Source organism: Penaeus vannamei, chromosome 41 (genome assembly GCF_042767895.1).
Source record: "Penaeus vannamei isolate JL-2024 chromosome 41, ASM4276789v1, whole genome shotgun sequence".
Taxonomy (NCBI): Eukaryota; Metazoa; Arthropoda; class Malacostraca; order Decapoda; family Penaeidae; genus Penaeus; species Penaeus vannamei.
Window position 1 is genome coordinate 17,435,341 of NC_091589.1, and position 4,748 is coordinate 17,440,088.

At 34.9% G+C, this 4,748-nt stretch overlaps 1 long non-coding RNA gene across 1 annotated transcript in view; it reads left to right on the top strand.

The window, feature by feature from the left end:
• The window catches only part of LOC138860398 (uncharacterized), an 82,309-nt gene extending 79,689 nt beyond the window's left edge, over window positions 1–2,620 (top strand). The window contains exon 3 of the long non-coding RNA XR_011398315.1: window positions 2,263–2,620. This is a non-coding gene — a long non-coding RNA (uncharacterized lncRNA). The remainder of the gene's footprint in view (window positions 1–2,262) is intronic.
• The last annotated feature ends 2,128 nt before the right edge of the window (window positions 2,621–4,748 follow it).

Sequence of the window (4,748 nt, forward strand, 5' to 3'; positions counted from 1 at the left end):
AAGGATCGAAAAGAACTCCTTTCGCTCTAAGAAACTGGAAAAAGATGTTAAATATCTGAACACTTGCAAAGATTATGAAATCATCCCGGATTTTATTAAATTCAAAGTATATTGCCCTATATTTGAAACCACCAGAATGTATCGCTCCTGGTGTTTTGACCTATTGGATTGGGAAATAAAGAAACTAAAGAAAAAGATTCCTGCCAGCTACAAAAAACTGGAGGATGACATCTCTCTCTTTAAATCCATTGTATCTCCCTTTGATGCAAATTGTTTACTGTCTATCATTGATAAAAATGTTAACAAGAAATTAAGCAATGTTGACTTCAGACACTGCAGAAAGTTACTAAAATTAGGCATTGATCTGAGTAAAAAGGTTGACAAAAACAAAGTCATCTTCAATTTTTCTGATAAGATATCAAATGATCAAAAAGATCTACTCTCTTTAGGTCTGGATTATTGTATGCCACCTAACACCACTAACCAAACACATTTTTTTCTTTGCTTTGAAAAACTGTGTCATACCATCCGAAACTGTAAGATTTATAAAGAAAGGTGGAACCATATCACAAGTACCATCTCTATTGTGGCTAACAACACATTCAAGAAATTTAAACATTATATCAAGAACAACCATGAACATCATTCGTTCTTTACTTCACTGAAATCTTTAAAGGACGATGATAATATCATCATTACCAGACCAGATAAAAGTCGGGGAATCGTTATCCTTAACAAAGACGATTACCAAAGCAAACTACAGTCCATACTGGATGATAGCTCCAAATTTAAACGAATTAGCTGTGATACTGCTAGTTATCTTTTAAAGCTAGAAGACAAATTGAATAGGTTGTTACGCCCTATAAAAACATCTATTGGGGAAGCCACTTCTTCTGGCTCAAAACCTGGTTTCTTATATGGCTTGCCTAAAATACACAAACTTGGTCATCCCCTTCGGCCCATCATTTCAGCAGTTGGTACTTTCAACTACAACATTGCCAAATTCTTAGTGAAGATAATCTCCCCACTAACGATCAATCAGTATATGATAGACAACTCCTTTGCTTTTGTCAAAGAAATTTGCTCACTAAAACCCTTACGCCCTGTTATTATGGCCAGTTTTGACATAGAAGCACTATTTACAAATGTCCCACTAAGAGAAACAACAGAAATAATAGTTAACAAAACTACCACTTTGACTCTAAATGAGTTTGGTCTGGACAAAACAACCTATGGAAAACTTTTAGACATCGCTGCTCACCATTCAGTATTTACTTTTAATGAATCTCTTAACACTCAAGTTGATGGCGTAGCAATGGGATCACCATTTGGCCCTTGTTATGCTAATACTTTCCTTTGTTATCATGAACAAGCTTGGCTCAATAACTGCCCTTCGAGCTTCAAACCAATTTATTACCGTCGATACATGGACGACACTTTCCTGCTTTTCAATGACCCCTCTCACATTAATCCTTTTATGTCTTATCTTAATTCACAACACCCCAACATTAGATTTACCTGTGAAGCTGAACAAAACAATAAACTATCATTCTTAGACACTACCGTTACATTTCATAATGGTTGTTTTTCTGTAAACACCTATAGGAAACCAACATTCACTGGCCTCGGACTTCATTTTCTAAGCTACATACCTCGCATTTATAAGCTTAATAGCCTGAAAACACTAATTAATCGAGCTTACAACATTTGTTCCACGTGGGCCAATTTCCACACAGAAGCTATGTATTTAAAGGATTATTTTATCTCGAATGGGTACCCATCCAACCTATTTTATCGAGTCCTTAATAACTTTCTTAGCCAGAAGCTTTCACACAAACCTGTACTTACCACGGTTAACAAAGATGTCAAATACATCAAATTACCATATATGGGCAGTCTTAGTTTTGAAATCAGAAATTCGTTAAACAAGATCTTCAAACAGTGCTATCCTCAAGTTAGTTTCCGGTTTGTTTTTTATAATAGCAATTCAATTGGCAATTTTTTAAAACAAAGGAAAAAGTGCAACTCTGAATTATGTTCAAATGTGGTCTACCTTTTTACTTGTCCTAGCTGTCAGGCTAGGTACGTGGGTTCAACCTCACGTTGGCTGCAACACCGCATTCTCGAACATAAAGGCAAGTCTATCAGGACTGGCCTACCACTGAGCAAACCATCTTACTCAGCAATCAGAGAGCACTCTCACCTTCACAACCACCCGTTTAACACTACTGATTTCAAAATCTTGACCTCCCACCCTAACAGATTTGACCTGATCATAGCTGAATCTCTCCACATCATTACCATGAACCCAGAACTTAATGGCACAACCACTGCAACCACCCTGTTCACCATGTAATAACCATCAATACTGTCGAATGGTTAGTTTGCCTCTTTTGCATTTTACTATTGTTATGTACCTTGTTTTTTCAAATGTTTTTGCATTATATGTTTTCTATTCTTTGTAAGCACTTTCTATAAGAAAAATACTTGTATCTGTTTTAGCACTGAGGATGGAGATTGCATCTCCGAAACGTCTGCAACAATGAAGTTTTTCTCAGCAGTATTGGTTTTCCTTTTCCTAATCAGGATAAGATTCCCAAGGAACACCTCTATAACACAATCTATACGACGACGATATGGCAAGACTACCCTGGACGTGTATAGAAGGATCGAAAAGAACTCCTTTCGCTCTAAGAAACTGGAAAAAGATGTTATATATATATATATATATATATATATATATATATATATATATATATATATATATATTGGTATATACATGTTATTATTTATGGAATCCGTTGGTCATGAGTGGCTTTACAATTCATGTTGCATGATATCTCTCGCACAAACACTCCATGCCAATCGAGACTATAACTTATAACTGATAATTGTCACTTTTCATGCTATGCCGTCGCACTGCAGCAGTGCTTGAGCATCCGCACTAGGGTACAAGCCTGGAAAAATTGAAAGCTGGAAAATGTACAGAGTACATAAATACATTGTAATCAAATAAATTAGACCTGAAATGTGAATATTCTATTTAAATGATATAATTAAAATACACACACAAAAGAAATATATATATATATATATATATATATATATATATATATATATATATATATATATATATATATATATATATATATATATATATATATATATATATATATATATATATATATATATATGTAGTAAAGAATGAAAATGTTATGAAAAAATATAAGATTATAACTATGACTACTGTTGTTTGCATTTTGTGAGTTTAAATTGGACTTTCCTCGGAGACATCGAAACTCATAAAGATGATAAAACAACAACTACTTTCAAACTATATTTTACATTCATTAGATTACATTTTCATTTCCCAATTTCGCACTCCCATAGTTATGGTTTTATGTTTTTTATGTCGCAAAAGCAGCCTCATGTCTATCCTATAATCTTACAATCATGAGCTTCGAAAGTCATAGAACGAAGGTTGAAGACACTCCAACATTAGCAGCTGCTAGATCTTACTAGGCGAGGTCTTCAATGGCCACGGCTTTTCTTGAGGCTTTCCACAGTCCGCTTCTAAACAATTTATATTGTACCAATCATATCCGCCATATAAAATGATTATGATGTAGTGATAATAATGTCTAAGAAAGCATTCTTGTAACACATGGTAGTATTATTAGATTTTAAACTATTACTTCGTTTCATTTTACTCTCACTCCATTATTTTCATTTTGCTGGGCAACGATATGAAACAGTATCAAACAACGAATCTATGAATTATATCATGGTAAGTGTGTGCGGTTGAGCTACATTGGTAAATATAATTTCCTAAAAGGCAAAAGAAGATGGTACATGTAATGTAAGATTACAGAACAGAAATGAATGCATTTTCGATATTAAGAATGTACAAAATATTTTATAACGATATATTATAAATCATAAAATTTCTAGATGTATCTTTTCTTAGGTATCGTCCATATAACTTGGAGGAAGAAGAACATCAGCTGACCCTGAGTATGAGTGTCAATCAGCTAGTAGGATTTACCTTTGAACTGATTTTGTCCTTGTGGTCGACGTATATAGCATGGCAAGGCGTGCATGCGGAGGAGTTCACTTCTCTTAGGAGGGATGTTGGCTTGCCAGACCAGATTATTCTTTTGTCCGTGACAAATCGCATCCAACAAGTGCCTGTTTCTGCTATCTACCAACTCTTACAAGTGAGTTCTTCCCGATGGTTTGTAAAGTTGATTTTATGTATTAAGAGATAAGAATCGTGAAAGAATATGAGGAAAGTTATCGTTATTAGATTTATCTTTCCATCGATTTTTTTTTTTTTTTATCTGAGACAAAATGTAAAAATGTATATTACTTACCACAATTACTATTCTCACCCAGAATTGATGGTGCTTAAAGGTAATGGAAATTTTGAACCAGCATGGGAGCTGGACGAACGACGAGCCCACTTGTCTATGGATTGTCAAGAGAGCTTCAACTTCTACCTTACCCATGGTATTGAGGATGGCGACATTGTGGACGTTCGAGATACTTTGTCACCTGACGGCGGTCGTGGCTCCCCTGTTGCGAGGTCTTCTGAGACTATTGTGTTCCCTGTAGCTGAAAACCGCTCAAGTAAAGCTGGGCTCAAACAAAACAAAGATAATAGTTGCCTAGACAAATCGCTAAATCCAGAAAGTGAATCTAAATTCAAATCTCCAACACAAAGATTCCAGGTCCAAGGTGCAGATGTA